Here is a 24,610-nt window from a genome sequence, read left to right as displayed (position 1 = left end):
AACCTAAACTGTCCTCTGGAAAGAAGGAAAATGGCAGGGTTTTTAAAGGCAAAGAACAAAGTATAATCCTTACCTACAAATGAAGGATTTCTGGCTAGGTTAACAGGGATTGACTAGTTCTAATGTGCAAATGAAGGGAACGAAACTGCAAGAGAAGTCAAGTGCACATGTGTCCATGCAGCAGTTATTCCAGGGTGTTTATGGCTCCAGGATTTTATGCTCAGCCTTGAGTTGAGTTGAGGAACAGGTTTGGCAATTTGATAGCAACTCAAAGAACTGAGGGCCAAGGTGTGTACTGGCTCTGCTGGCAAGTAGCTTCTCAACTTCATTTTAAGTGATTCTCTTATCAGTGTTTATTCCATTTTATTGTTTCCCATTATCAAAGCATGAGTGAAATCAAGGGGATTCCTAGGATCATGGTCAGGCAGGTCACAGATTTAGAGCACTGCAGTAGATGTCCATCACTGACAAGGTCAGCTCTTCCCAGGAGAGATTATTTTTTGGTGTTGTTTAAAATACATGATGTCACAGAAGTACTGAGGGCACATTTGAACAACTGGAGGGAATATGGGAAGTGGCTTAATGATAACTATGTAGAAAACTAAGTAAATATAGGCTCAAGACAAAGACTAACTCAACCACCAAATAACAGTCAAAATGATATAATATGAGACAGGAAAAATAAAAAAATTATAGAACACAGCATAACTCAGCTGTGAAATCATTTGCTTAGGAGTATTAATATAAACAATGAATATTGCTTTATTCAAAAAATGCTGTAACTACTTTAGAATGATGAAAAACAATATGTGCTTATGAAATATGTGCTTAAGTAATATGTGCTTATGAAAGTAATTTACCATAAAACTAAGAATATGAAATGTTAGGACCTCTAACTTGTGTGAAGTCTCAGTAATGTGTTCATATGTTTATGTATTTTTTTTCTTTTTTGGTAAGTTTATAAAAATGAAATATTTTAATTGCAATTTACAATAAGAACTATTTTCTTTTTCCCACTTTGGTTCTCACTGATCCTGTTTTATCCTTTAGTTTTGTAGTGCTAGAATGGAGATGGGCATATTCAGGATCTGGCCAAGAAGAAATGAAGTAGTAATGCACTGAATTTGGAGGTAATGTGGTGTATTTTTTTTAGAATTATCATAATTTATGTGTATTGTAAAATAATGGAAAACTATGTAGGTGTAAACAAGGCTTCCAATAATAATCCTGCTATTTATTTCAGCTGCAAATTCACATGGGTATAAGCCAGGTCATATTATACAGGTGTGTCATGTGGAACATAGCACTGGGAGAATGTGCATAATGGAGGAGAAACAGGGTTAAATTATTTTAAAGTACAGTGTGAAAAATTGTAACACATCTCCTGAGTGAAAAATTTGAAAGAATTTTTCTGTAATTTGGCAATAGCATTGTCATGTAAATTTGATACTCTGTGAGACAAAAATAACATTTCTAATCATAAATAATTTAAATAAACAAATTTTAATAACATTAAAAAATACCATTGACAAAGGACAGAACTATTATTTCCAGCATCCCCTATAGAAAGTATTATTTTCCATTTGCTCTCACACAAGGTTGTATTAATAGAATATAATGAAAATTATGAAGAAAAATATAAACGGTCAATAAAAATATCATGATAATTGCTACATTTTAAATATCTATGGCATTTATCAACTTTAAAATAAAACATGTTATAATTTTTTGTTTCAAATAAATACATGTTTTACTTATTTTTTAAAAGTGACACTCCCTCAATATGCATGAAACCACACAGGAACTTTGGGAACTAAGAAGGGCAGAGAAAGAAGAGGAAGGCAATCTCATTCTTCACAATAAATAATGAGTTGAGTCCTGGCTAGTGTAGCTCAGTGGATTGATCTCAGGCCTGAGAACCAAGGGATTGCTGGTTCAATTCCCAGTCAGTGCACATGCATGGGTTGCAGGCCAGGTCCCCAGGTTAGAGAGAGCAAGGCAACCTTATGTTAATGCATTCTACTCTCCTTCCCCTGTCCTAAAAATAAATAAAACTAAAAAAAATGAATTAAAAAATAAATCCATTGATATTAATTCCAATAAGTACTTTTATAATATATTCCTGTCATTTAGAAATATAAGGGTTAATATCATAAATAATAATCTGATTAAAATATATTTAAATTAGCCATTCTCATTCTCTACCTCAAAAGCAGCCACTTTTAAACAATTGATTGCCTGAAAAATTAATAAAAATAATTAATAATTAATAATTTAAAAGTAACATAATTTTTTTTAAAAAAAGGCTTTCTGAGTAGTGTAGGAGCAGAAGATAGTTAATATTTCAAGCAACAGAAACAACTTCTGAATCACTAAGATTTCAAATGCTTTGTAAATGGTTATATTCAATATTAATTTTATAAGTATAATGTGGAATCATTAGAATGATAGATAAATAGTATCAAAATTTACTTATAAAATTATACCATATACCTTTTAAAAAGAACAGCTTGTCACTCAGAGTGGGTTCTTACAGTCATGAAAAGAAGGGTTTGTGCATATAAACTTTCTGGATTCTGTGTAGTTTACATTGTATTTAATGGCATTCTGAGATCACTTAGCTTATTTTACCATCCATTTGTATTGTTGCAAAGAAGCAGCAAACCTCAAGATACATGAGAGGTATGTTAGTAACTATTTGATATCTGCAATAGGATTCCTGGGCTTTGTCAACAACCTATCAAACAGCTAACCACTGCATAAAACCAACGTATAAAAAAATCGTACATGCAACCTTTCCCATGTCATTCTGCACTCTAACTTGCTAAAGTAAAAGTGGACCTTAGAATTCACCCACTTTTTTATGTCAGTGGACAGTCTAATTTCATTACAAATTCTGGAACTTATACTTTTTTATTTTCAATTTCTATTCAGGATTACATAAAACATTTCTCTATTAAAATTATAGCAATGTTTTAATATTTGTGTAACTTAGATAAAATGTTAAAGTCCTTCTCTGAAGGACTTAAAATTTTACTTTACATAACCCAGAATGATATAAATTGTGTTATTGGAGTTTGCTCTCAAGATACATTTTTATCTTTAAGAAAGAATTTCATATAATCTCATATAAGAATAATGTAATAATATTTATATTAAGCTATATGAAAGTGAATAGTATTATTTGTTATCATAAATTTTAACCATACTGACTCACTATGGATTTCATGAACATGAGAGAACAAACTATAATATTGGAATTAATTATTTTACAGTAATTAAAAAATTGCATATAGTTTTTTTGCACACATTATATTGACTGATAATACTTTTAAATATTTTATTATCATTTGAATTCATACCAATTAAATAACAAATAAATTAATATATAAAGTTTAAAAAAACATTCAATTGGCCTTCAATACATTTTGGTTCTTTTTCTTTCTCCTTAACAAATTTTAGAGAGATGGTCCTATGATTATTTTTAGCTTCCTAAAAACAAATTCATAAATTTACTACTGATTTTTTATTTCATATAATGTGCATAAATGAAAACCTTATGTTTAATATAATATTAAAAACAGATGTTGATAAAATTACTATATCTATTATATTATAAATTGTATTATCTTAGTAATACCTACTCCATTAATAGAAATTTTACAAGATAAAAGTATACTTTATATTCTCTTCTGTTTCCTATTCTTTTCAAATCCAGGTCTACATAAAAATCACAAATATTTTCCTAAAATTAATGAAATACGTTTTTATCTAAGCTGGTAAAACAAATGTCAAAGTTATGTGGTTTGGGGATATGAATTATATGGGCAGTTTTGCATATGTGTAAATATAAAATAAGGAAAGAATTTTGAAGCACTGTTTTTTTATTTTTTGTGCTTAGATTTTTAGTTTATTCTTTCTTTTTTAAATTTTATTTTATTGATTATGCTATTATAGTTGTCCCGAATTTTCCCCCTTTGCCCTCCTCCAACCAGCACCTCTACTCCCTCAGACAATCCCCACACCATTGTTCATGTCCATAGGTTATGCATATAAGTTCTTTGACTGCTCCATTTCCTATACTGTACTTTAAATCCCCATAGATATTCTGTAACTACCTATTTGTACTTCTTCAATCCCTCCCCTCTTCACCCATTCCCCCACACTGGCCTCTTATCTGGCAACCATCAAAATGCTCTCTGTATCCATGATTCTGTCTCTGTTCTTCTTGTTTGCTTAGTTTGTTGTTTAGATTCAATAATTAATAGCTATGTGTATTTATTGCCATTTTATTGTTGATAGATTTGATCTTCTTTTTTATAAATAAGTCCCTGTAACATTTCATTTAAAATGGCTTGGTGTTGATGAACTCCTCTAGTTTTTCTTGTCTGGGAAGCTTTTTGCCTGCCCTTCAATTCTAAATGATAGCTTTGCTGGGTAGAGCAGTCTTGGCTGTAGGTCCCTGGTTTTTTGTTACTGAATAGTTCTTGCCAATCCCTTCTAGCCTACAAAGTTTCTTTCGAGAAATCAGCTGACATTCTTATGGAAATTCCACTGTGGTAACTGACTTCTTTCCTCTTGCTGCTTTTAAGATTTTCTCTTTTTCTTTAAGCTTTGGCATTTTAATTATGATGTGTCTTGGAGTGGGCCTCTTTGCATTCATCATAACTGGGACTCTCTGTGCTTCCTGGAAATGCATGTTTATTTCCTTCACCAAAATTAGGGATGTTTTATTTCATTATTTTTTTCAAACAGATTTCCAATATCTTGCTCTTTCTCTTTTCCTTCTGGCACTCTTTTGAGACAAATGTTGGAAGGATTTCTGATGGTTCTAAGTGATGGTTGATCTATAGTTTAGTTGTAATTTTGATGTGGTTGTGCAAGGAGATGAATCATGTCTCCCTACACCACCATTTTTACTGGAACTTGAAACATTGTTTTTTTTTTAAAGATTTTATTTATTTATTTTCAGAGAGGGAAGGGAGGGAGAAAGAGAGAGAGAGAGGGAGAAACATCAATGTGCGGTTGCTGGGGGTCATGGCCTGCAACCCAGGCATGTACCCTGACTGGGAATCAAACCTGCGACACTTTGGTTCACAGCCCGTGCTCAATCCACTGAGCTACGCCAGCCAGGGTTTAAAACACTGTTTTTTTTTAAATTGATATAAATGCATGGAATTGACAAAAAGTTGGAAGAAATGAATGGTTTTATTTTTACTGCCTATCTCATTCATGAATATAGTACATCTATTTGCTAACTTCCATACAGGAATGGATAAATTTCTTGTCTTTTTATATCTTCTTTGACAAGATAGAATATGCATTTGATTAGTGAGGGAGGGTGATGGCTTAGTTTAGGGCTGATAAGTTTTGAGAAAACAGTGAGGTAAATTTTCACAAAATATAGTCTGAATTAACGTTGGGTTAATATTGGCTAAAAATGAGATCTGTTATAAGTTCCCACATTTTATTTGACTGCTTCTAACACAACACTATGAAACCAAAAAGAGAAAATATTTTAAAGCTGTTAAAAAATATATACTCTGGCATATGATATAAGCCATAGATTTCATTGTTGAAATATCATGTAAGATTTCCTCTTTATAGATAGAGTATTATTTTTAAAAATTAGCTATTTTTAATTTATATGATTCTAAAAAGTAATTGATGAAAGTTTGCCTAAAATTATTTCTATTTTGCTCTTCTTTAAATCATATTTATTTTCTTAGAAATTAAGTATTTCTTCTTTACCCTTCAAAATTTCCCTTCAAATAGGGAACTTAAAAGTGTATTATTGTAAGGCACTGTAGGCTTACAAGAGAGTGTAATATGGCTCAGTGTGGATGGTTTATACAGTTTTTGTGCTTCTGAATAAGTCTGTGCAATCCTGAAAAATAGGTCATGTCAGAACTTCACTAAAGACTCTGCTCCAAGAACATGACAATGTCCATAGTGGTTTTGTATATACTTTATTTATGTAAACACATTTGCAAAATAATTTCCTTACACAAGTCATTGCAAAGTAAAACACACCAAATTGGGTATATGAGTGAAGGATGCTCTCTTGCTATTTTCTATGAAAAAAAAGTGCACTTAGCAAAACTGTGTTTCAAATGATGACCTAAGTCCAATGACACATTATTGCAACTATTTTAAAATATTTCTTAGAATAAAAATGATTTAAAGTTACAACATTTAAGGAAAAAAAAACAATGAGTGTTCTACTAAATGGTATAAATACGAGTACAGCAATTAGGTTTTCACTAAGCACTTATCTGCAATAACTCACTTCCAAAATCTCTATTTTTTCTAATATTTTTTCTAGAATGGTGAAATAAAGAGAGCATACATAATAAACATAGATAATTAAGGATTTGGACACAGGTGCCACCCATTACTGACATGGTGTCTCAGATAAGAATATTTACAATTTCTGAAAATCCTTCAGTTTGCTCACCATAAAAAAAATAATAAAATAAAATGGTGATACTGTTGAACTCTTTCATTGGAGTTACTATTGGAATAAAAGTGAGATGACATATTGAAGTTATATAACAGTGTCCTCTAAAGAATTATAAATTTAGAGTTTTTATTATTTTAATAACATATGTTAGCAGTGATAATTAAGAAGAGGATGTAATAATAAAATGTATAATATTTCTAACATTCATGAGGTATTGCTATGTGCCACACATTCATTTAAGTACTTTAAAATTGTGCACCATCTAAATTGTCCCTAAGAAAATCCCTATATTATTACATCTTTTTAACAGAAATTAAGTACATGGACATTAAAAAACTTGCCCAAAGTTTACAGTTTTAGTCAGGCTTGAAACAGCTAGCTGACAATAGAATTTAGCTCAAACTACACCGACAAGACAGTGTACTGTTAGAAGAGCTGGTTTAATTTGCAGTTAATGCAGGTGGCAAGGACTCATGTAGCCCAGTCACTCTTCTAATTCTGCAGCTCTGATTGTACATTATTCACAGAAAAAGCCTATTATACATGGTCTTTTATTCATACTTCATCTTCATTGTCATTTAAACATAATTGTGATATTTAAAATTAAATTATATTTACAGTACAGCCTTTTAGATTTTTAATAAGTCTATGTTTTAATGTGAAGAAAAACTATGTGTGAAGAGAAACTACTTATATTTACAAAAGCAGACAAATATTGTTCTCCATGGTTCATTAGATATACAAATTATATGTTGGGAGAATAAATTTGGCACATTGAAAATATTTCATGTAGTAAATTAATTTTCCTCACATGTTTTTCTAATACAAATAGTGGTAAAATTTTCTTGGCAGATTACTTTATTCAAGGATAAAGCATATGACTTAAATTTTAATTTCCTGAAGGACAGAAAATATGTTGAATACATTATAGATAGCATGTGGCACTTTATACAGAAAAACACAGGGTGTGGCAAAAGTACATTTACAGTTGTTTGTATGTAAAATAATATAATAGTTAACAAATAATAACACAATAATAAACTCTGTGTTTCACATAGTCACAACTGTAAACCTACCACCCTGTATGTATACTTAATAGATGTTTTTTAATATAACAGTTGGAGGCAGTATTAACTACAAAAGAAAGAAAAAAATATATTTTGCAAGGCAATTTTTACTAAAGGATCTCTATATTTTTAAAGATATTTAGTGTCCTAGCAATAATCATTATTTTGAAATTAATATCCCTTTGTGAAAAATAATACATTAGCTCCTGTCTCTATCAGATATATAGCTAGGGTCTAGGAACACTGCAGTGGATAAAGCACTCCAGCCCCTGAGCAGTGTACAATTTAGTAAAGCATATCAACCTATAAACACACAAAGAAAGCTGTGATGATTGCTAGGCCAGTAAGGTGTATACAGAGACCCTGAGAAAGGATACAAGGTGCTATTTAAATAAACCTTAATAGCTAAATAGGAATTTAATATTGGAGGAAAGGCTAAGAAATTTCTCAGTCAACAAAAATGAGTTTGAATAAAGATGCAAATAGCAAAGAAAGATAACTTGTTAATAAAACATTAAAAGCTCAATTTTCTCTTTATTAGGGGGAATTTGAGGGGAATAGAAAATTGGAGTCTAGAAACACTGTATCCTGTACACATCACAGACACAGAAATATGAAGGTTATAATGCACTTGAATAATATGTTTGAGTAGACCCTGTTTGCAGTAGAAAAAATAATGTAAAATAGAAAAATAAGAGGAAATCTATCAGAATAAACATACAAAATTTCATGGAGAAAAGTAAAAAAGACAACAAAGGAAGCAGGAATGTTCGGTAGAGAATCAAGAATTATTTAAGAAGTATATTCAACAACACTTGGTGACTGATGTGTAACAGGTGACACAAATATTAACCATTGAGGTTTCCGAAGTCATGAGCTTGAGAGACCCTGGATGAATGACATAAGTCAATCACAGGGCAATTGATAAAGAAAGTTATCTGGGGGGATAATGAGTTCATTTTGGATGTGTTAGTTGGGAAGTTCCTGTATGACATACTAGACGAAATTCCCAAGTGAAAGTTTAAATCATGTGTTAAATTCAGAAGAGCAGTCTGCTTGAGAAACAGACATTTGTAAGCAATCATTTGACAGTGGTTGAATTCACAGGAGAGAGGGATTGTTCAGAGTGAAAAAGAATGGTGAAAGACATAATCACGGAGAATCCTGATGATTTACAGAGTGCACAGAAAAGTAATCAATTAAATAAAAATGTGAAACTCAATGGGAAGTGTTTTGACAGCAGGTTTAAAGTGTCAAATGCAGAAGAAAATGTCAAGGAAAAGGAAGATACTGAAGTGTTCTCTCTTAAAAAGTTGAAGGGATATAGAATTCCATATTGGTGGCCACAAAATAGTCACAGGGGTATAAAGTATGACATAAAGAATATAGTAAAAAATGTTTAGTAACTATTTATGGTGCCATAAATAGTGGCACTATATATGGTGCCATGTGGGTACTTGAGATATCAAGGGGACTACTTTGAAAAGCATATAATCTGAAACTAATACAAAAGGATATTAAATCTAAACTGTAATTAAGAAGTAAAATTAAAAGGTTAAATGAGGCTTCCTAAGTTTATCAGTGGTAAAAACCTCTTACTACAGCACAGGTTTTTAATTTAACTATTAAAGACATATTTAATTATTTGATTAAATAGAAAATATAGTCATCTCTGAGATGAAATAAAGATTCCTTGACATTTCTTTTTTTCTCTCTTAAATAAATGAGGTGCCTGGATGCAAATCAAAATCGTGTGCGATTTTTCATTCTTGACCATGGGGACTTGACTGCAGGCCTCATGGGGAAAACCTGCCTTTCCCACAGGGTTGGTACACAGCTAGTTCACTGCAGTCTCTAAAGGGAATTGCACTCAAAGACTCAGGCCACTCTGAGCATGCTCCTAAACCTAGCTGCATTGCTAACCATGTGCCTGCATTTGGAATCTGCTTTGTAGGGGCCTTCAGGTGATACCTTCCCCAGTTGCTGTGCTGAGATTTTATTATGGGAGGTAGGGGTGACTGGAAGATATTTTCTCCTCTAACTTAGCACGCAGTACTTTTCCAATCCCAGTTCCTAGGGATTCACAAAATAACAAGAGCCTTTTATTGGAGACTCCCCTATCAATGAAATGATTTCCCCCACTTGTGCTGATCCACCAGCTCCCACCCCAACCCTCACTCTCACCTGATGTGGGTCCATGGGAAAAAATGGAACATTGATAGTGTTGATACTTTCTGGTTTGTTGTTTACACTATTGCTGTTAGTTAATAAAGTAATAATTGTTGCTTTAATTTTGGCTTGCTATTTTAGTCAACCAGTTCTCTTCAGTTCAGCTCTTGATAATAAGTGGGTTTATGAGCACAGGACCAAGATGTATGTGGGTTATCCAGAGGGAGTTTCAATTCAATAAAAGCCAACAGGTTGACATAATGTAAACTTTCATGAGAGGCAGTTATTATTTACTGTTCTATTAAAAAGAGACATATTAAAGCATAACAGCTATACATTAAAATTTCTATACCCTGCCATGATTTTATATGCTTTCATAACTACTGGACTCAGAATAAATTATTTTGTAGACTGTCTCTATCTAATGAAGGAGAAATGGAGTACCAATTTTTTACATAAAATATGTTTTATATGTACAATAGAATTTTTAATATTAATTTTATTTTCTAAAATAAGTCATCTCTAACTAATTATTATAAGTTTCCTATTTCATCTTCTAAAATAGCAATAGGTTGAGAAACAAAGAGTGTTTCTGATTAATTTTTGTGTTCCCTGGTGGCCAACTCATTGAAACATAAACATTTTATAACTGAATGAAACTATACTGTTATATACTGCAACAACAAAATAATGAAACAAAAACAATTTCATAGGTAATACCGAATTATGTGCTAATGATAATATTGACATTAGTAATGGTGTTCATAATAAGGATAGCTCATATCATTCAGATACTTTAAGCTCTAAGCTATACTATTTCTGAAATCAAAAGCAGCAGATATATAAACAGAATCCACTTTTGATCTTCTGAACTTAGCTTTTCTTAAGCAGAGAACTCCTTGATCATTCACTTTTATGTGCTAGATTATTCCCTCTCTCTCCTTCTCTCTCATTTTCACTCTCACAGATTATGTGTGTGTATGTGTGATAAACTTTGAATTATGTTTCTATCATTTAAAACCAAATGGATACTAATTATAATAGTTTGTTAAATAGGAAGAGTGAGTAGCATTTGCTCATTTCGTAAGTAATATGTTGGGCGTATGGGCATATGGAAGTTGTTACTTTAACAGGGCTTTTGCAATGATCATAAATGGAAATAATAAAACATATATTCAATTTCCTGACATTCAACGTACCTTTTCAGTACTTTTTAAAACATCCATGATTGTGGGTTGCTAATTTACACTTCTATTAAAAGATACTTCTAGAATTGTAGCAACTATATACGTTTGTATAATTTGTGAACAGAAAATAGCTTCAAGTCTTAAAGAAATAATATTTTGATAAGAATATTTGTGTTTAAAATGGAGACCAGATATTTTTGTCTAGATGACAGCCTTGAACAAAAGTTGCTCTGTGGTCCTTCCTACCCCTTCCTCCAAATGAAATGACAAATGGAATATAAAAATAGAGAGAAACTTAAATCAATATGAAATTAGGGAGTATTTCCTCACCATGTTAGAAGCATCAAATAATTGTTTGCAATGTGGAGTGTAAAGAAACAGATTAAAATAATAGCAAATCTATGATTCACTCCCTACCTGGACAGCATCCCAGATTGGATCCTGGCAGAGTGCCATAGCTCAGCAAAATGAACTATGGGGCAAATGGGGATGGATTTTCAACATTGGCAATGCTACTGAGGAATATTCTTGTTGCTTTAATCCAAAAAAAAAAAAAAAGCAGAGTACACCCTCTTAGAACAGAAGGTTCTAAAGGGCAAAATCAGGGGATATGTGGAGATTGGCTCTTAAGGAAGTCAGATATTGCAGGCAAACACCAGGGACCTGATGAGGCTGACCATTGACTGCCACACCAAGTACTACAAAGCCACACTTAGAAAGAAGGCAAAACTGTCTACTGTGACTTCCCAGCTCCCTCCCTTCCCAACTCTCTTGAATACTTAGTGACTCTATAGTAACATGGTAAAAATCACTAAGGTATTTGTAAAATTTTCTCTCTTACTTTGTTTGTCTTGAGAGATTTGGCTTAGGATATACATCAGTATTGGACAAAACCAATCTTAACTCAAATTTGCTAGCATCCCTTAGTAGCAAAGTATAGACTTCATTCTTAAAGTGTGAGCTAAGAAAAATAGCATCATAACTATGAATTGATGGTGTTATAACAAAAATAGGTGTAAGTCTTAGACAAATTTGAATTTATATTCTTAGACTGAAAGGTTCTTTACAGAGTGGTAAAGAAAGATTGCATTGAGATGAAAGTTTCAAATGGTGAATTGGGAAGTACAATATGCAGTGAACAACTACTTTTGTGCAGCAGAAAATAAAAAGGGACAAAGGGGAAAGTAAATGTAGGAAATTTACCTCACCCTGGAATTCATGAAATGTTAGTGAATAGATGAGATTGGTGAGAAATAGGAAAGAAATGTGGTAGATGCATCAAAGACACTCATTTATAATCATCTAACAGTATTCCTAAACTAAGGCAGTGGGAAAAGAGGGAAGATAAAATATTCAAATAATGATTTCATTTATCATTGAAAATTAAATGAGGAAGTCAAATGACCTCATTGAATTAGAAAATATCTGTATCTTTATCTATCCTTTTCTCTCTATAAAAATCACCACATTAAACATACCCAAGGTAGGAAATATAAAACACCTAAGAAAGAAATAAAAAATAGATACATAGCAAATGTCTCCCTCTACACTAAATAGCAATAGATACTGATAATGAAATGTAGTTTTATTTCAAAAAATAAAGAAAAATAAAGAAAAGAAAATATTACAACAGAGTGCATTATACTTATCCAACTGGCTATTCAAGTTAGCAAGGAACCAACTGGTATTTTAGGGTAAGGGGCACTTATGAGCGTACTATAGCTGGTATGGGTAAAAATAAAATTAATTGTTGTGATAAAATACAAAATAAAATTTAAATATTAGTTGTTAAACAGAAACTGTAAAGATCAATACATATTTAAGAGTTAGAAAATTAATTATCAAAACAGATACTTGAATTAAGATATAAAATTGTATTGGCCTTTGATGCTAACTTTCTCATTTTATACTTACATTTGTAACAGTCAACAGCAGTTTATGTATTGGCATAACTATAAAATTATGTTAAATATGTTTTAGAAACAAATATTATTATAAATAAGCCCTGAATATATGCCTCTCAAAGTATGAGAGTAAAAGAAGTGAACTTATTATTTAGTTACTGCTGCTTAACAAAGTTAATATATAAACCTGCAATTTATTATCACATGTCACATCATGTGCATTGGAAGTACTAAACAGGAATGACTCATCCTTAGTCCATGATATCTCTGCTCACAACTAACAGCTGGAACAGTTGAGGCCTGAACAGGCATTTATCACTCTTTCTGTGTCTTTGTCTTGAGTCTTCTTCTACTGCCTACCTTAGACTTACACAAAGTATTCTGGCCTCAAGATGCTCAGACTTATAATGTGACAGCTCAGGGCTCTGAGAGAAAATAATGGAAATTGACAACTCCCCACAGGATACTTTAGTTCATGTCTATGGGTCATACATAAAGTTCTTTGGCTTCTATATTTCCTATACTGTTTTTAACCTCCCCAATTTTGTACCTACTATTTATGCTTCTTATTCCCTGTACCTTTTCCGCCATTCTGCCCCCTTCTGCTCCCTACTGATAACCCTCTATGTGATATCTATTTCTGTGATTCTGTTCCTGTTCTGTTTGCTTAGTTTGTTTTTGTTTTTCATAACACTTTTTAAATAACATCAACAATGTATGCAATCAGCCCTGACCAGTGTGGCTCAGTTTGTTGGGCATTGTCCCACAAAGTGAGAGGTCACTGGTTCAATTCCTGGTCAGGAACATGCCTGGGTTGTGGGCCAAGTGTATGGTATGGGAACATGAGAAAGGCAAACCATTGATGATGTTTCTCTCACACATCTATGTTTCTCTCCCTCTCTTTCTCCCTCCCATCCCTTCTCTCTAAGACTAAATAAATAAAATATTCTTTAAAAATATATGCAATAATGTATGTTTAGGGCTATATTACAAACTACGATTATATATAAATGAAATAAATTATAGTAATAATGAAAGTGATAGAAAGAAGATTTAGAATTATTTTGTTATGATAACATTTTCACACTACCTGTGAAATAGTATGATGTTATCTGAAAGTGGACTTAAATTAACTATAAATATATATTGCATGACTTGGCTGGTGTGGCTCAGTGGATTGAGTGCCAGCCTGCAAACCAAAGGGTCACCAGTTCAATTCCCAGTCAGGACACATGCCTGGGTTGTGGACCAGGTCCTCAGTAGCAGGGTGCATGAGAGGCAACCATACATATATGTTTCTTTCTCTCTTTATTTCCCTCCCTTCCCCTCTAAAAATAAATAAAATATTTTTTTTAAATGTGTATCAAAAACTCTAGGGCAACCACTAAAAACTATAATATAAAAATATATATTGCATTACAACATTCAAAGAAATGTAAAAATACTAAAAGTATTTTAATATTTTGTGATAAGTATCCATAACTTCTGATAAGGAAAAACTAAACACAATCTTTAAAAAATTAGTTCCCTAAAGAGGATTGAGAATTTAATGGCTTCACTTCCTGTGATATTTATCCTTATTAATCATTAACAGGATTGACTGAAAACTCCGTCCAAAACTACTTTGTGGATCTAACAAGAGAACTGCATTAGGTGTTGTATTTGCAAACTGAATGTACCAGTTAGCTTAAAGGTGAAAGGCTCTGTTTGAAATTGAATTCCCCAATAAAAACATTCATCATTGGTGATAGAGACCTTTTAGTTCTCAGCAGTTAGCCAGAAAAAAAAAAGAAAAAAAATTTGGTGTCTGAGCAATATTCCTATGGCTTTCCTTTTTAATAAATTTTAGCATTTGCATTAAAAGAATACATTTGTAAAATATAAAGTTATTTTAGTAATTGGCACAATCGCACATGAAACAATTTTACAAACCTGATTCAAGGTGAAGTATAACGTGGTCTAGAATATTGAATTCTGCAAGATAAAATGAATTCTGATGGGAAAAACACATAGGTGGTCATTGTATTAATCTGCTTGCAATATCAAAATAAAGTTGAGTGTTTTAAATGGTGGCTTTAGAAAAGATAACTTTTCTAAAAAGTTAGAAAACATAACTTTTGCTTTTTTAGTAAGCCTGGTTGGTATTTGTGCCCAAACTTAATAAATTTATTAATATGTCTTGACTAGTTCTGCCTTTTCAACTACACTTTTTGACTGCTTATGAGAGAGGCTGATGGTAGCTATATCAATGATTATTTCAGAATTGTTCACTTTACTCTTGTTTGTATATTAAAATTATAGTTTATGTCAGTATACAATGAGGGTATAAACACAGAATTTCAGAGGCTTTGAAGTTCATATCTTTAATCTTTTTTGGATAATATCAAAGTTCATCAGAATGAAATGATGCATGAGGAAAAATATTATTGTGATGTTTGTCAAAGTATCTCAATAACATACATCAGTAAGCAAGTATCTTAAAGATTATAAATTTGTTTCTGGCTCTGTTCCTGGGTGCATAAATGAAACTCCCTTTGTAATGTCATTTAAAGAATATATTTGTCACTCTACTGCTGATGAATAAGAATTAAAAAAAACAATTGTATATTGTCTATTGAGTGTGTTGATATAAAGAATTTCAGCTCATAGCCTTCAATATAGGTCCAAGAAAAAAGATATGATGACATTGGAGAAGGGCCATGGAATGTCTATTTAGTATACTAAACTAATTGATTTATATTGGTATATATATCAATAAAAAAGAAAATGTATATTCAGAAAATTTAATTTAAATTTTCTGAAAATAAATAAAGAGAAGAACTCATTTGTTTTCATTTTAAGATGACATAATCTTATTTATAGAAAACCCTAAAGATTCCATTAAAAATAAACCATCAGCATTCGTAAAGTAATTCATAAAAAGTTACAGGATAAAAATCAGCATACAAAAATCAGTTGCTTTGTATAGATTAACAATAAACTATGTGGAAAAAAAGAAAAACAATCCCATTTATAATAACACCATAAGAATAAAATATTTGGGAATAAATATAATCAATAAAGTAAAAAACTCAAAACACTAAAAACTGCAAAATATGATAAAATACATAAAAAAGATAGTAACTAATACAAAGACATCCTGTGTTCATGGATTGGAAGTTTTAACATAATTAAAATGTGTGGTGGCTACTGCTCAGCAGTATCCATCTCTGCTGCGGATGCTCATAAAAAACACGAGAAAAACATACACAGAGACAACGAGGTCCTTTGGGGAAATAGGGACAGAAGGGCCACTCTCTCTAGTGGAGAGTGCCCTTGGCCACCGTCTCTCCTGGAGGGCACACTGCATCTATTCCCAAGCAGATTTTTGTTGAGAATACAGATTTAGTTTGTGGATTCACAGTCTGACAGAAAAGATCAAAAGAAGTAGGTGACTTACAAAGGTGCAGACAGAACCCCCACTGTGATTCTGGGCAAAGTTTGGGGTTTTAACATATGAAAGGACTACAGGTTCCAAAGGTTTCCTTGTCTGTGCCTTTAAATTCTAATCTAATGGCATCCTCCAGCAAACAGATCTCACAGGATCTTGTATATTCTATATCCCAGGTCTGATTACCCCAGGGGTCTGCCATTTCTGGTCTGGGCTGTTTTGCCCCTGCTATTTCTACAGGCCTGAGTTAACAGAGAAGACAAAGGCAGCCAGGAGACTTGGATTTCTCACAAGGACTCAAGCTTTGACAAACCCGAGGGGGCACGGGTTGATGTCTATCACCCATCCACAGCCTGGAGTCTATTCCCTTAGGGAATTTCCACGTGATCGCGTCTGTCTAAGATTCATTCTCTTTCTTAGAGAATTGTTACCTGTCATTGACTGCCGATCATGCAATGAGAGCCAGGCATTAGAACAGGCAGCATTCATGCCAGGGAAATAAGTTTTGTCTCCTTAGTGGCTCCTGGTCCAGAGGTCTTTCACTCAGCCTAAGTCATGGGGGGTTACAGCTTCCTGAGACCAGGCAGGGCAGTCCCCAACAAAAATGGTCATTTCCCCCCAAATATTGTATACATTCAATTCAAGCCTTATCAAAAACCTAACAACATTTATTTATAGATATTGAAAAAAATTCTAAAATTCATATAAAACAACAAAGAACCCTGATACTCAAGTAAAATTAACAAGAACAAATGTGGAGGCATACTACATCTGACTTTAAATAGTATATTACAAAGCTATAATAATTAAAATTGTATGATATTGACATACAGACAGACAGATAGGCCAGTGGAACAGAATAAAGAGCCCAGAAAGAGCATTTATTGTCATTTGATCTGTGACAAATGTATCAAAAATATATATTGAGGAGAGAACAGTCTCTTTAACAAATGGTATTGGAAAAACTGGATATCCATATGCAAAAGAATGAAATTGGAACCTTATCACATATCATGCACTAAAGTCAACTCAAAATATATTAAATACTGAAACATAAGCCCTGAAACTATAAAATTCCTTGAAGAAAACACAAAAGAAAAGCTTAATGGAATTGGTATTGGCAATGATTTTATGGCTAAAAGAAGAGGAAATATTGCAAAAATAGACAAATGGGACTAGTCAAAGGAAAAATCTTCTGTAAAGTAAATAATCAACAAAGGAAAAAAAGATACCCATGGAATGGGAGAAAATAATTTTCAATAATATATCTGATGGGTTAATTTCCAAAATATATATGGAATTTCTACAACTCAATACCTAAAAATACTAACCAAATTATAGAATGAGCTAAAGGCTTGAGGTGACATTTGTCCAAAGAAGACATACAAATAGCCAACAAGTACATGAAGAAATACTCAATATCACTAATCACTAGTAAAATATAAATTAAAATTATAATGAGGTACCTCATACCTATTAGAATAGCTACTATTAAAAACAAAACAAAACAAAAAAAACAGCCCTGGCTGGTGTGGTTCAGTAGATTGAGCATCAGCCTATGGACCAAAGGCTGCTGGCTCGACTCCCACTTAGGACACATGACTGGGTCACAGGACAGGTCCCTACTAGGGGATACCCCAGAGGCAACCACACATTGATGTTTCTCTTCCTCTCTTTCTCCCTCCCTTACCCTCTGTATAAAAATAAATAAAATCTTAAAAACAAAACAAAATAGAGGACAATAAACATTGGTGAGAATGTAGAGAAATTAGAGCACTATACACTGTGGTTGAGAATGCAAAATGATGTAATCATTGTGAAAAACAGTATGGAGTTTACTCAAAAATTAAAAATAGAAACACTGTATGATCCAGCAATCCCATTCATGAGTATACAAGGGAAGACCCAAGAAAAATCAAGTTATTTTCTGGAGGGTAGGCCCCTTGTAGTACAGGTTTCTCTGATAGGTGACTGTTCTAGGAACACATCTGTATCAGTGTACCGGCTGGTGTCATTGTGAGATGCTGTATTTGGCTTCAGCGAAGTTTGTATGAAGCCTCTTTCAATGAGTATGCCCATTTCATAATGGGTGATTTATGAGCACACCTGCCCATCCTGTGCTGAGTGTTCAGCGGTTTTTGAGCAAAAAATGGCATGACCCTGTGCCCCACCCTTCCTATTCACCTGATCTCACTCTGAGTGATATTATTTTATTTTTCCAGATTAAAAAATGTCCTCAGAGGGAAATGTTTTGCCAATAGGGAAGAGGTGAAACAAGCAAACAAACAAAAAATGACAGAAAACCTAAAAGACATCAAAATCAATAATTCAAAAACTCTTGAGCAGTTAAAAAAAGTCTTGATAGGTGTATTGGATCAAATAGAGAGTACTTTGAAGGTGACTGAAGTTTAAACATGTAAGAATAAATACACAATTTTTTACAAATAAACTCAAATTTGAGTACCCCCTCATATATCCAAAAGAATTATAATTGGGATTTCAAAGAGATAGCACTCACTACCCACTGCAGCATTACTCACAGTAGCCCAAATTCAGAAACTACCTAAATGAGCAATGATGGACAAATATGTAAATTTAAAATAAAATACTATTCATTCTTTATAAAAGAAGGAAGTTCTTCAATATGTGATAGTATGAATGAACCTGGGAGACATTTTGCCAAATGAAATAAGACAGGTGCAGCGACACAAATACTGCATGATTTCACTTATGCAAGGTATCTAAAATTGTCAAATTTATAAAAACAAAATGTCAAATGACAGCTGCCAGGACCTCAGTGAAGGGATGATGGTATTTATTAATCAATGGGCATGAAGTTTTAATTAAACAATATAAATAAGCTATAGAGATCAACTATACAACATTGTACCTACAGTAAACAATGATTCTATGCATTTTTAGTGAATATAGTCTCATATTTTTGTAGTATTATCTTTACATTCACACTGAGAGGTAAGGCATACATTGTTATTGTCAATTTATAGCATTGATTATGAGACTTAGAGATGCTGGTAACAGCAGAGTGTTTTTTAAAGATTTTATTTATTTATTTTTAGAGAGGTGAAGGGAGGGAGAGAGAGAGAGAGAGAGAGGGGAACATCAATGTGTGGTTGCCTCTCATGTGGTCCCCACTGGGGACCTGGCCCGCAACCCAAGCATGTGCCCTGACTGGGAATCGAATCTGCGATGCTTTGGTTCACAGCCCACGCGCAATCCACTGAGCTACTCCAGCCAGGGCCAGCAGACAGTTTTTGATAATAGCAATCTCAGCTGTAGTCAGAATTAACAAGCATTTTATTTGATGCCCTGTCATTAACTAGAATGAAGATTCAAAGATGAAAACCATTTTAGTATGTGAGATATTTTACTTTTCAAGTATTAAGTTTTAGGAAGAACCTACAGGAAAAGTGGCATGATTTGTTTTTCTTAACAATTTTATTAGTTTTAAAACATTAAGGACTGGGGACTTCCGGCAAGATGGAGGAATAGGTGGACGCACCGTACCTCCTCGTACAACCAAGATTAGAAAACCAATAATTTACAACAATAATTTACTATCAGAATAACACCCAGATCCGGCAGAGGATTTATCTGAATGGAAGTCTGGCAGCCAAGAAGTTGAAGTAGACGCGTTCATCCGGACTGGTAGGAGAAGACAAGCCAGGCGGGCGCGGGGCTGGCGGCGCGCGGAGGTCGGGGGAAGGTTTGGTGCGAAATCGGCACAAAAGCCATCCGGCATGCAAGAAGGCAGCGGTGATCCCTGAGTACGCAAGCTGCGGCTGGCAGACCCAGAGGGGTAGCGATTGTGGACCAGGGCAGAACTCGCGGCCCAGAAGCCCAGACAAGGGTCTGAGTCCAGGGGAACGGAACTACCGCCATTGTTTTCTCCCACCCGGCTACCGCTCCCGCCCCGCCCCCACAGATAACGTCACAATCTAGCGACTGGGGTGCCCAGCCCCGGTGAGCACCTAAGACTCCGCCCCCCACCATAACAAGAGCAACCAGACCGGGGGAAAAAAAAAAAGGAGAGACAGGGGGAAAAAAAAAATATGTTTTCAACAGAGCAGATCAGTCCCCCAGGACTCATCCTTTAGAGCGACCAAGAATTAGCCAATCTATCAGATGCGCAGTTCAAAACACTGGTGATCAGAAAGTTCACGGAACTGGTTGATTTTGGACGAAATTTAGATGAAAGAAGGCAGATTACCATAAAACAGATGCAGGAAGACACACGGAGGAGAGCCAATAGTGAAAGGAAGGAATATGAGTCTCAAAACACTACAGTGGACCAGAAGGAAGATAGAATCAACCAAGCAGGAAAGCATGATGAAATAAGAATTCAAAAATTGAGGAAAAGATTAAGAGCATCCAAGACACCTTTAAACGTTCCAATATCCGAATTATAGGGGTACCAGAATCGGAAGGGGAAAAGCAACAGATTGAGCACGTATTTGAACAAATAATAAAGGAGAACTTCCCCAATCTAGCAAAGGGAACAGTCTTCCAAGAAATCCAAGAAGCTCAGAGAGCCCCAAAGAAGTTGGACCCAAGAAGAAACACACCAAGGCACATCATAATTACATTAGCCAAGGTAAAAACGAAGGAGAGAATCCTAGAAGCAGCAACAGGTAAGGGGACAGTCACCTACAAAGGAGTTCCCATCAGACTGTCAGCTGATTTCTCCAAAGAGACCTTACAGGCAAGAAGGGGCTGGAAAGAAATATTCCAAGTCATGAAAGACAAGGACCTACATCCCAGATTGCTCTATCCAGCAAAGCTCTCATTTAGAATGGAAGGGCAGATAAAGTGCTTCTCAGATAAGGTCAAGTTAAAGGAGTTCATCATCACCAAGCCCTTATTTTATGAAATGTTAAAGGGACTTATCTAAGAAAAGAAGATAAAGAAAAGACATGTATAGTAAAAGGACAGCAAACTCACAAATATTAACAACCACACCTAAAGCAAAACCAAAAGAAACTAAGTAAACAATTAGAAGAGGAACAGAACCACAGAAATGGAGGGCACATGGAGGGTTAGCAGCAGGGGGGTGGGAGGAGGAGAGAGGGGGAAAAGGTATAGAGAATAAGTAGCATAGAATGTAGGTTGAAAATAGATAGGGGGAGGGCAAGAATAGTACGGGAAATGTAGAAACTAAAGAACTCATAAGTATGACACATGGACATGAACTAAAGGGGGAAATGTGGGTGGGAGGGGGGTACAGGGTGGAAGGGAGAGAAGGGGGGAAATGGGACAACTGTAATAGCATAATCAATAAAATATATTAAAAAAAAAAAGAAAGGCAAGGACCTATATCCAAAAATACTCTATCCAGCAAAGGTTTCATTTAGAATGGAAGGGCAGACAAAGTGCTTCCCAGGTAATGTCAAGTTAAAGGAGTTCATCATCACCAAGCCCTCATTATGTAAAATGTTAAAGGGACTTATAAAAAAAAGAAGATAAAAATATGAACAGTAAAATGACAACAAACTCATAACTATCAACAACCAAACCTGAAAAAAGAAACTAAGCAAACAACTAGAACAGGAGCAGAATCACAGAAATGGAGATCACAGGGAGGGTTCTCAGCAGGGTGGTAAAGGGAGGAGAATGAGTGAAAAGTTACAGGGAATAAGGAGCATAAATGGTAGATACCTTCTTGATCCTGCTTAATTTATGTGTTTACTTTCTTTACTCCAATAAAATATTACACACTAATTATATGCTCTGGAGGCATAAAACATACCACATGTAATACACAGACAAACACATATAACATAAAGACCACACACATAAAGAATGAACACATAAAGACTGTACATATAATTTGACTTACTAATTTAGGTAGAGAAAGTACAAGATGTTCTCACTAGCTTGTCTTTTTGTTTCTACCCTCTACACAATCCTTGTGCAACCTTCTTAATACCCTTTACTTTGTTGTTTGAACTCATCCAGAAATTAGAACAATGTACTTTTAATTATTTTTCCTTCAAAATATATTACCATAATTTACCTTTTATTACTAAAACCATATGTACTTTTCAAACTTAAATGTAAGTAATTAGTATTCTTTAGATTGACAAATTCATAAATACATTTCATAAATCTTAGTCTATTTACTAGACCTTTGGCAAAACTAATTATAATTAGTCAAAAGTACAGCCTAAGTCACTCCTTTCCAAAATAGAAACAAAGACAAAATCTAAAGCAAAGGCAAATTTTCAAGGAGAGATTAAGAGTAGACTTAGAATCCCTTTTATTAAATCATTTTATTGTTATTCTATTACAGTTGCCCCAATTTGTCCCACTTGTCTCTCTTCTGCCCATCCCACCCCCTGCTTTCACAGTTAATTCCCATACTATCATCCATGTCTGAAGGTGATTCACACATGTTCTTTATCTAGTCCCTTCCCCTTCTTTCTGCCATTACCTCCTCACACCTCTCCTCTGGTCACTGTCAGTCTGTTCCGTGTTTCCACACCTGCGGTTCTGCTTTGTTCATTAATTTTGTTCATTAGATTCACACCTATCAGAATGACCATCATTAACAAATCAACAAACAAGTGCTGGCAAGGATGAATAGAAAAGGAAGCCCTAGTACACTATAGGAATGTTGGTGGCAATATAGACTGATGTATCCTCTGTGGAAAACGTGTGGAATTTCCTTAAAAAACTAAAAACTGAACTGCCTTTAGAACCAGAGCTTCTGCTGTTGGGAATATACCCTAAAAATCCCAAATCACCAATTCAAAAGAATTTGTGCACCTCAGTGTACATAGTGGTGCTATTGAACTGCCAAGTATTGGAAATAGCCTGAGTGCACATCAGTAAATGAATGGATCAAAAAACTGTAGTACATTGACACAATAGATTTAGAATCTTATGTCCTTATTTTTCTCTCTAACTTAATCTCACCCTCTAACTGCCATACTTTTATTTCTGCTACTTCTTTCTTTCCCCCCGTGCAGGTCTTCTACAAGGCCCACAAGAGCATTGGGGCATCCCCCCAATACTGGTGCAACACCCTGGAATTACCCCTGCTATTTCTAGGATTACCCATTGGCTTTTCCAACCCAGCATAGTATCACATGCCTTCTACTCAATGGGTATTTTCTGGAATATACTGTTTGTGATTCCAATGGTAGCACAGGATCCCTAAACCAGGGAATTGCTTAGATGTTCATTACATTCCAGGAAAAAAAAACCCACTCAGAGGACTAGTGACAGCTGGTCCCTATGAGAGAGGGCGCACCTCCTCCAGTCTGAGGTCCCATATAAGGCGTCCCAGACAAAGGAGGTATGTGTCCTATGTGTGATTCTAAACTACATTACCTCAGTGTGTGTGTGTGTGTGTGTGTGTGTGCAGCACGAAACAGGCACAGGAGAAGAAACCACTTCCTAAAGGAGATAAGGAGGAAATTATAATCCATTCCCAAAACAATATGCATTCCCCCTGGGGCAGGGTGGGGAGCCTCCTGGCCAGCCCTCAACAAGGGTGGTGGAATGGGCCGTGTCTCAAGCTACCCCACACCAGCCCAGTTTTAAAGAGAGAGAACATAAACTCTACTTCTCAGTAGGAGTGACAGGAGGAAAAATAAAGCATTTCTAGCTACTGTTAATCCACATATGTAACATATTATTTTAAAAAGTCATATGGTAAATAAAAAACTTCTAAATGCTGAATCCATTCTGAGTAAATATAAATAATGCAGCGATTTCTTGGAGTCGATGTTACCTATTTTTCAAATCAAGGGATATTGAGTATACATTTTACTCATTTCAGGTGTACAATATAATTATTTGATATTTATATGTATTTTACAATGTATACCACAATAGCTCTAGTTTACATTTGTTATCAAACATAGCTACATTTTTTTTCTGATGAGAACTTTTAAGATCTACTCACTTAGCAAGTTTTAAATATGCAAAACAGTCTAATAAGTACAATCACAGTGCTACATTTCATTCCATGTCTTAGTTTATAACTGAAAGTTTTTACCTTTAAAACTCTCCACCCTTTTCATTATAATATATGTATTTCTATCTATTTGTATTCTTATGTATGATTAGTCAGTTGAGTTCTATGGAATTAGGTGAGTATTATTGCTCTGATGACAAGCTGTCAATGTCACTCGCAAATCAGATAAGTTTTATTACTATCTTTCTGAAAGAGGGTTGGGAATGGCTTATACAATGATCAAGTCCCAATCATTTGATACAGATATACCATTTTCTTTACATGGCTAAGTACAAATGCAGTAATTAGTATACTTTATTTATGAAAGATTCATTGGTCAGCTATGTCATTCCCACTTAAATTCTCTGTTTTGGACCATATTCTTGCTCAAGGAATAAGACATCTTTCAAAG

The sequence above is a fragment of the Phyllostomus discolor genome, chromosome 4, assembly GCF_004126475.2.
Source record: "Phyllostomus discolor isolate MPI-MPIP mPhyDis1 chromosome 4, mPhyDis1.pri.v3, whole genome shotgun sequence".
NCBI lineage: Eukaryota > Metazoa > Chordata > Mammalia > Chiroptera > Phyllostomidae > Phyllostomus > Phyllostomus discolor.
The sequence above is the reverse complement of the archived record's forward strand: the minus strand, read 5'-3'. Positions refer to the sequence as shown.